Source organism: Engystomops pustulosus, chromosome 5, assembly GCF_040894005.1.
Source record: "Engystomops pustulosus chromosome 5, aEngPut4.maternal, whole genome shotgun sequence".
Taxonomy (NCBI): Eukaryota; Metazoa; Chordata; class Amphibia; order Anura; family Leptodactylidae; genus Engystomops; species Engystomops pustulosus.
Window position 1 is genome coordinate 68,131,101 of NC_092415.1, and position 10,449 is coordinate 68,141,549.

Sequence of the window (10,449 nt, forward strand, 5' to 3'; positions counted from 1 at the left end):
ATTCTGCTGACTATAGAGAATAATAGAGAAGGTCTATACCAACATTTGCAAAGAGAACATTCTGGACCGCACATCCACACATTATATAATGATCTCTTTATTGATCAAATTGCATAAGTCCAGTAGTGCAACGTGATACCCACCTGCTATCATAGGGACCTACAAAAACAAGGTCACCATGAAGTGGATAGTGGGTTTATGCAATTTGATGAAAATGTAACTTGTGTTCTGCAGCAGTAGATCATTGTGTAATGTGTGGATGTTGATTCCAGATCTTTCTCTCTCCAAATGTTGCTATAGTTTGTATTTCATCACCGGCTCCATACCTCACCCACTAGTGTTGGGTCCCACTAATACTAGGTCACTGTAAAGTGGTTAGTGGATTTCTGCAATTTGATCAAAAACTTCATGTTGATTTTATTGATGTAGCCTAGTAACAATAGATCATTGTATGATGTGTACATGTGCAATCTTTCTCTCGCCAATTGTTGACATTATAGAAAAAGACAGCATGGGCCATAAACTGAGGCTTTTCTCCAACTTTTACGGCTCAAGCTACTGGCCTATACACAGGCCATGGAATCCATGGCAGTGGACATGAGCCCATATAAATAAATGGGGATGTGCTCTCACTGCTGAAAAAAAATCAGCTGTCACATGACCACAAGTACTTAATCTGATGAACATAATAGTGACATTGTGAAGCCCCACAATAGCCCCACTCTTGGCATTATCATGCTCAAGTCAATATTAGGGTGCTGTTGTGTATTAGCAGTTCCCACTCTGAGGTTGGACAAAAATATCATGTGCACAAAGGATTAAAAATCGTCCTTATAAAAACAAATAGAAATAGAGTTAGAAAATGTTGAATTACCATACATCCATTTAGGAGGAACACCATACCAACAAAAATACCAACAGAAATACACGGAAATGATGCTGATGAATATCTACTGTTTATAGCCAACCTTATAGGTCTAAAGTGCATTAAAAAAATTATAGGTTAAAAACTTTGTATATTTATCCCTTCATCCATGATTGATTCATAAAGCCTAACTATATTATGAGTTTACCAGAGGTATACCAGGCACATACTTCAATGTCATGCCCAGAACGATAGCTAGTAACTAGGACCGATAAACATAATAATTCAGATAAACTGACTTTAAGTTATTAATCCCCAATATATTTGATGCAGCAGTAAACATTTACAGAAGACATTATCTGTTTAAACAGCTGCATATCTTTATAGGGTTTGAATAAGGATTTAAAATTTCTATTTCCCCGTTGCACTACTCTTATCATTTCATTGCTCTATTCTCTTTGCAAATATAGATCCCGTTCTGAGATATATCTACATCTGTCAGTTTAAATCCTTATAAATAATATGGTTAGCGAAAACATTTAACATTATACCACCTTTATAGCCTGAAAAGTGCCTCTAAAGCATCAAATACAATGCACAGAATGTTCCCTGTGTCTGACCTTAGAGCATCTCTAAAGTATTTTCTTCTTCAAACTGATAACACTTTTCATTTAAAGAACCTTGTTATACATGATAATGCCTTGAATATACAGATAAAAATAAGATTCTGCATGGATGAAATCTTATCCTCTTATGTAATTATAAAGTGGATATAGAAAGTCACCACCACATTTTCCTGTTACATGTAAACCTGGGGAAAATGCTTTTCAACTAATGGCCTCTCCTTGATAGAGTCAAGCTATTATACAGTATTAGATTATAACATAGGCTGTTTGGGCAGTAGCCCAAGGCCAACTTAAACCACCAACCAAATTTTATACTCAGAAAGACCTTCATTCATAAAATCTTCTTACATCTATTCATGCTCTCAATACACATATTCACAAGCCATTTCAGGACATTGAAAGGTCCACCAAAGGTCCTGAAACCGCAAATTGAAAGCAGGCAAAGGGAAGTATCCTTCATTTCCCAAGAAGCTTGATTCTAGTACAATATGTAGGAAGTGATACACTGGTTTGGTTAATCCCACATCATGTTATTATACTTCTTGTAGGTCATGCTTTGTTTTAAGGGAGCTGCCTTTCAAGGTAGTGAAAGGAGGTATTGTTTTCAATTTAACACCTTAAAGTATATGCATACTTAATGTATTTGCTTAGTTCCCTGTCTCTAAGAATGCATACTCTAAATCTTTCTCAAAAGTTTTAACCATTTGCTAAACTAATGTTTTTAGGCCTGACATTTCTAATTCATTGTGTGACAATGCTACATTTCTGAGACATAACCCCCTATCCTAAATTTATGTTTGAGGCACATCACTTGCACATTGCACATTTTAGCTATCACCACTTCTAATTCAGCTAATTATCCCTCTTTCTTATTCATAGAACAAAAAAAAAAGATTGCCCTCCCCCTCCAAACCTTCACTTTTCTATGCTATCCTAAACATAGAAGCCAGGCTCATTCCTTCAATCTACTGCTACCCTGTTCCAGTCACTCCTGGTTGTTTATCCCATGGGATATGACTTATGGAAAATTATAAATAACTGTTCTTAAGTTTTACAAAATAGAATGGATTAACAAAAATGTTTTAATGTCTCTGTGTCTCTCTGATTGTCTGTGTGACTGTTTCTGTCTCTGAGTGTCTATGGCTGTCTCTGTCTGTGTCTATCTGTCCCTGACCATCTCTGTCAGTGATGATATCTGACCATCTCTGTCAGTGATAATCTCTGACTGTCTCTGTCTCTGACCGTCTCCGTCAGTGGCGATCTCTGACTGTCTCTGTCTCTGAATGTCTCTGTCTATGACTGTCTATGACTGATTCTGTCTCCAACTGTCTCTGCCTGTCTCTGACCATTTCTGTCTTTGAGTGTCTCTGTCTGTATCTGTATGTCTCTGACTGTCTCTGACTATCTCTGTATGTCTCCGACTGTTTCTGTCTCTTTCTGACTGTCTCTGACTATATCTTACAGTTTCTGATTGTCCCTGATCCTGGTTTTCTCTGACTGTTTTTTTCTCTGTCTGTCTATGATTGTCTCTGACTGTCTCTGTCTTCAACTGTCTAAATCTTTTACTGTCTCTGTCTGTCTCTGACTGTTCCTGTCTATGACTGCCTCTGACCGTTTTGTTTCTGACTGTCTGTCTCTGACTGTCTCTTACTATCTCTATCTTTCTCTGACTGTCTCTGACTGTCTCTGTCTTTGTCTCTGACTTTCAGAGCTCAAGTTTCATTTTCCCGCAGGTGCGTATAAAATTACAGCTGATCTCTGATTGGATTCCATGGGCAACTGGATCCATTTTAACTCATTTCTAATAAATCTCGCCCTATCTCTGTATCCATATTACCTCACACATAAGCTGTCTTATACTCATTGCCTATAGTACCCAATAAAAACTGAGAGCTCATATTAATGACCTGTTGTAAAATAGCAAACAATCACGACTCCAACTACCACAGCATCAGCAAACAATTAATTATGTATATGATGGTTAATAAGTTAAAATTTCGGCTCAAAACCTAGTCTATCTGTCACAGACTCTCTTAGTCACAGAGAGTGGCTTTGCACAATTTGGTGATTGTAAACATGACGGTGCAGATTCCTTTAGCAGACATACATACATACAAACACATACACACACTCAGCTTTATACATTAGATAATAAAGATTGTATATTTTCGTTATTTTAGCCTTTATATAATTACATTCAGAAACCCATAAATTTTACCTGTAGCTTTGACTAAAAATCTGAAGCGATCAATTTTTTATTTCAATATGTCTTAATGTAGACTAAAATACACAGTTAGTCTAATGATGCTGTTGCAGAATCACACACAGAGAAGAATTGGAAGAATGATTGGTAGAAATTTATAGTTTCTGGGCTGATCGTGGCACCAAAAATAAGAACACATTCTTCCTTTTAAGTGTATAATAGTAATATAATTAATGACTTTTACTTGCATTCAGCAATATCTGCTCAGTGAAAATTGGTAACTATTCTAACATAATGATAGGAAAAGAATTACCTCCCATATTTGAATAATTGTGCTATTCTATAGCTGACCATAGAATACAGATTTACATTGTACTACACTCCAGACGTCTGTACTTTACCATACAGATCTGTGACTATAATCAGGTCATTGTTATACTATAGAACATGGACATACTGCTTCATTCATTTATGCTTCACACCACCGAAATACCAGTCACTTATTGTAATTAATAACATTGTGCTTTTAGCTTAGGGAAAAAGGATCCATAGTATAGAATCTGATTTTATTACTTACTGCTGTATTATTATATATCAACATAAATTTTAGGCTTGACAGACTAATAAATGCATTAGATATCTAAACAAAATGGGGGAGATGTAGTGTATTTATGTGTCCCACACTAAAGTGATCTTTATCAAGGGGACGTTTCTGGACAGAAATTTCAATATTTTTGTGCAACAAACTAGACCAAATAATAGGAGGTGCAAAGTACAAGTCAGCAGTCATATATTATACCAGATCAATCATCCAGCACCAGACAACGAATAATCTGGAGCAGCAGAAAAGTGTCTAGTCCTACTCTGCACTACTATTCATTTTTTGGTGCACTGACCTAATTTTTGGCCACACTGACACCCTTTTTGTGATGTCATAATCCTTTTTCTTATGGGTCTCTTTAATCCAGTTTTTTACTACAAAATTGTCGCACAAAAAGCTTGATACATTTCCCACAATGAATATTATGAGCAACGTATGCACATAATGTAACTTACCAATTGTTCATGTAGATTTTGTTGTTTGTGTCAGTATAGAAATAATCTCCAGTTTTCATGCATTGAAGTGTCCTGCTGTGAGTAAATAGGGTTTGGAAGAATCCCAATCTGCAATTTGGGGGAAAGTGTATGGTGTGGCAATGTATTACCTGTTACATTCACATGAGCCATCTCAAATTATTCAATTTATTCTATAGAAAAACACTGCCAATGTGCATAATTTTTATATCCTCTTACAGTTTGAAAACGAGGTGATCAGTGGTGCTTTACTATAGGAGACTTTTTCCCTGTACACATATCATAGCGATTGTTTGGGCACTGGAATCCGTTTGAGTAAGTTGAAGAATTGGCATCTCAAACCAGATAGAGAGAAATCTGATTTTCATATGACTTTGTATAATTGGATTAACCCTAATGTAGCTAAAGGCTACACCCAACATAATTGCCTGAAAGCGATATCTTGAGTTCACTGACAGCAGGTTTGTTATGCACTAATTCACATTTAAAACCTCTGGACAAATATATAGTATTGAAAAATAGTGTAAATAATAGATGGAAAAGGACAGAAGGAAAATGAATATACAGAAATTAAAAGACTAAGATTGGCAAACAGGACCATGAAAAATGGAACAATGAACTGTAATCATGAATACAGTGTATATAGTGGTGCTGTTTTTGTTTTGATGGGGATAAAGGACTCTTTAAACTATATGACACACACAGGCACATCCACTGCACTGTGGTTGCTCCATGAAATCCAGCCAGCCCATGGTCCATTTTTCATGGACAAACTACTCTTGTGTGTCGGTTGCCTAAAAAAGCAGACAATAGAGGGTATAGAGACAATAGTATCAAGTTTTTCAGTGGAGCTTAGTTATAAAGTCAAAACCAACAGATCTCTTGCTGTGTAACAACATGTATTGCAGTGGACACACTGAAGTAGAATTAGTTTGGAATGACTGCAATATTCAGAATGGATCAATTTGTAGGGAAACTACATTAAATGTTTAGTTTTGACTTAAGGAACATGGTGAGAAGGGAGATCAGCTGTAATTTTATAAACAGCCGTGGGAAAATTAAAGTTGAGCTCTGATTGGTTGCTGTGGGCAACTAGAACATTTCAGAAACTTCTGATAAATCCACCCATTCACAAAGTTACAGTCATAGTCGGGGATAGTCAGAGACAGTCGAAGACAGTCAGGGACGATCTAAGGCAGATGGATATTTACTATCCTGGCAATGCCGGAAGCTACAGCTAGTGTTTTAATCAAACTGAAATGCAATTATCTTATAAGTTCATGAAAATTTAGCTGTGTAAATTTTGTAATAATTCTAGTAAATATATTTTTGCTAGCTGCACTTCACTAGCCATCATATGTTAGTTTAATCTGACACAGTGTTAAAGGGGTTGGCCACAGTGCTTTAACAACACTTTCTAATGTGCATGTAAGTATGGGGGGGGGGGCAGGATATTTAATTAATTTACCAATTTACATTTATTAAAAGTTTGGCTCTGCTTTTTTGAAATGTACTGTAAAGTGAAGCCTCCTGTCTTTTACCTCATGGAGGGTCATGTGATCTGTATCTGTCAATGAACAATGTCCCTGCCAGGAACTTGTGACATTATTCATGTATATAAGATCAAGGTCCTAACAGGGTGATTTTGTTTTGTCCTGGCATAGTCTTGTTCAGTTCATGCCCTGCAACCGTTAGGGTTATTAAGGAAGTTTTTTTTTTTTTACTTGTGACCATTCGGCACCATGTTCCACAGTCCCCATAGAAACCATATGGTCTGCCACTGAAGGCACACCCTCAACAGGAGTTTGTCTAACCATCTGCAGTAGTTAAGATATGATTTTTTGTTGTCTTTGAGTATTGGCTAGGTATTATGCCTCTTTAACATGGACGTATGCTCGTCTGGCTGTAGCCCAGACAAGCATACAGTCCCTCACTGGAGAGTCAGAGGGATGAGCGCTGCTCACCCCTCCCCTCTTCACATTTAGGCATCATCACCTGTCCGTAATTATGAGAGAAGATAGAGAGCATGCTCTATGTTTTTCTTGTGCTTGATAAGGTATGGAGGCAAACGCGAATGATCACCGTACCACAGCTGGGCACCATAGGCGTAGGATGCAACTCTGCGTCCATATATACATCCCCACAATGTCCATGTGAAATGGGCCTTATACAGTTGCATCATTGATGAAGCCTGTCTGAGATGGTGAACAGAAGATGACGTTTTTCCAGCGCTCAACCGAATCCATAAGATATTTCAGTTAAAAAGAACTTTTATTCCATAATTTTAAAAACATTTTAACAATGAATAAAAGTTGCTTTATCTGAAATATCTTATGGATTTGGTTGAGTGCTGGAAAAACTTTATCTTCTTCTGTGTTCCAAACTGACACCGACTCAGATACTCCGTGCACCGACAAAGCGGGAAATCAAAGAGGTGAGCTGAAAAGAAGTTTTTTCTTCTCTGAGATGGTGAACCCCTTAAATTAGCATGAAGGCATAAAATTCTCAAAACCATGACATCACATATATCAACTTAAGAGAAACAGATAAAAAGCAATAACTGAACTATACATAAAGGTGGATTAAGAACATAGTGAAAGAAAAAATACTGGAAAGCTTCTTTAACAATTAGCTAGTGAGTGTAATATTAACGGCTAAATATTTAACACAACAATTCATTTCCTGTTTTCTATTTGTGTTGTATTTATTTCCTCATAAACGGGTGTTCAAAGTTTTATGATTAAAGCTTGTGAATAAAACATCTTGAAAATACCAGCACAATACTTGTGAATAAAACATCTTGAATGTACTAACATCATGAATTGCTAATTTACACAGAGGCTACAAAATATTGAACCTTACATCAATGGTTGTTGTCAATTATAAATTCAATTGTTTTTGTTAACAATCACATAACATTGGAGAAATAATGCCTTAGGAAAGGCGTACATATTAAGCAATAATAAACTTACATATAACACAACTGCAAATAAACTTCCATAAGGACTTTTATGCTAGTTATAATCATAGGAAGTTTCTCATTTAAATATGAAACACATCTTTTTTTATATCACTATCATTTTTAGCGAAATTGTTATATCCTAAAAATCCATATTGAATATTTGTTAAGAAATGTTAACTTAAGATGTCTAGATTAGTTTGAAGCAAAGTAGCACATTATAAAGGCTATTTGTATTATAACAGAAGCACACACAACACTATATGGCATTGTATAGTATTTTGTATACATAGATGTATTGCAGATGTTTTAATTCCACGAGTCCAAATGTCATGGCAAATTTTAATATTTAGTTCCAAATTGTAAGAATATGTTTTCAGGAAAGTTAAAATCTTGAATACTTACACACTATCATCTTGTATCAGTTTGGTAAAGGTCCACATCATCCATCCTGTTTCCAGTAAAAAGCTCTTGTGTTCAGTTTTACTAAACTGCAAGTATTTTACTGCTTGCTATTTTGGGTGTACTGGGTGGTAAACACAGAACACAAGGACTTTTGTATATAGCATAATGAGACTTCTCTGATGTTCATTCAGCTCATTAGATTAAAATGCAGAAAGCTTCAGCAAGCAAAGTTCAAGCTCAAGAAGAAGACTACCCTTGTAAGTTATACATCTTGTACAAGTGTAATTTGTAACCTAAATGACACTGTCCTCTGTATGACTCACAGAGCTATTTGTCTAGTTCCGTAGCCTCCCAGTGGAAATTCTTCTACTTAACAGATTATCAGAATGAAGTTTTATGGAATGGGAGGTGGGGACTATGTTACAATATGTTTATTTTCACTTGTATACTAGATGATAGTTAGTAGAGTGTAGTTGAGTTGATGTAAACCAAAATCAGCAATGTTAAGTGTTTTATATGCAAAAAATTATAGTTTTTTTTTTTAGAAATGTATCTACTTTATATGGCAGGTCTTTTCTCGTGGTCTCTAGGGTTCAACCGAGATCCATCCAAAAGCAAAAAAATACATAAAAGTGGAATTCAACACATACGTTAATAATAATAATATTAATAATAATAATAATAATTATTATTATTATTTATTTATATAGCAAACACAGAATACGCAGTGCTGCACAAAGCATGTCAAATTGGTCCCTGTCCCCATGGGGCTCACAATTTAAACAACCTACCAGTATGTTTTTGTAGTGTGGGAGGAAGTCCCTCAGACCTGAATGGAGCAGCAGAAGGCATGTTTAACCTGTCATTCCATGCACATAAGGCACCCAAACTCCATTCTTGTAATTAGGTGGCATTGGTTCAACAACCAATGTTCAGGTATTCATAAACCACACCAAGGTCAGGAAGTAAGAGTTCTCCTTGTGGAGAGTTTGCCTATTAAGGCCGCCTTATAGGCGTGTGCAGACTTAAAGCCAATGATGCTCCACTAAAGGATTCTGAGAAAATATTCTGTATTCTGTAAATATGTTTTCCGAGTTGGGAAATGGAAAACAATGCCTCCTTTTGCTATCTTGAAAGGCAGCGCCCTTAACCCCAAACATGACCTACAAAAAGTCTAATAACAACCTTGTAAAGCATATTTGCATATTTTCTAGAATCTCCTAATGGAGCATCAATGGTTTCAAGTCCCCAAACACCTATAAGGTTGCCTTACTTGGCATACTCTCAATAATGAGAACTCTTACTTTATGACGCTAGCCAACACCCTCTCACTCAGCCAAAACAGATCACAACTGAAGAGACCCAATAAGGTTGAAACAGCGCTGTCTACAGTTCCTTCTGTAAAACACACCAAAGGAGACATCTCATAATTGCTGGATTTATAAGTAATTGATAATAATTTAAGAAATAGGAATGATAGTGTGTGTGTTCTCATTAGTGATTTGTTTCTATTGTGATATTTTTACTGTATGGGGAGCTTTGTAAGAACAGCTCTCATTTAAGCAGATTTAAATAAAAATGTTGAATGCAAGAGGGTTGACTACACTACAATGTACATTTTTATAATTGTTTAAGAGAATATAATTAAAGTAGTAGAAAAAAGGAGGTTTTCTTTTGATACTTTAACCCCTTATCACCGACACTAGTTATCAGCTTAATGGCCAGACTTTTTTGAATCTGACATATGTCACGATAATTGGCTATAACTTCGGAACACTTTAACATATCTAGGTGATTTTCAGAATGTTTTCATGTGACACATTGTACTTCATGTTATTTGTAAAATTTAAGTGATAAGTTTTGAGTTTAATTATGAAAAAAAAAATTAATTTGGCAAAAGTTTTTAAAAATTCAAAGACATAAAGTAAAACAACCCAAAAAGCTTGATAATTAAGATTTAAGGAATGTCTTATTTATGTTGGGATGATATTTTATGCGTCTTCTCATATTTCTAGGATGTTATGAGGTGCAGAACTTTAGGTGCAATTTTTCTCATTTTGAGGGACAACTCAGCTTTCAAGTGACTTTGAAAGGCCTAAATAATAGTAAAACCCCATAAATTACCCCACTATAGAAACTTCACCCATCAACATCTGTAAAACAACTTCTATTAAGTCTTCTAACTAGAGATGAGCGAGCACTAAAATGCTCGAGTGCTCATTATTCTAGACGACCTTTTCCTGATGCTCGAGTGCTCGTCTCGAATAACGAGCCCCATTGAAGTCAATGGGAGACTTGAGCATTTTTCAAAGGGACC

At 35.8% G+C, this 10,449-nt stretch overlaps 1 protein-coding gene across 1 annotated transcript in view; it reads right to left on the reverse strand.

Moving 5' to 3' along the window:
- Positions 1–8,383, reverse strand: part of LOC140132903 (cadherin-19-like) — an 86,655-nt gene extending 78,272 nt beyond the window's left edge. Inside the window, exon 1 of the mRNA XM_072152296.1 lies at positions 8,133–8,383. The gene's annotated coding sequence lies outside the window, so the exon portion shown is untranslated. The remainder of the gene's footprint in view (positions 1–8,132) is intronic.
- Positions 8,384–10,449: the final 2,066 nt, after the last annotated feature.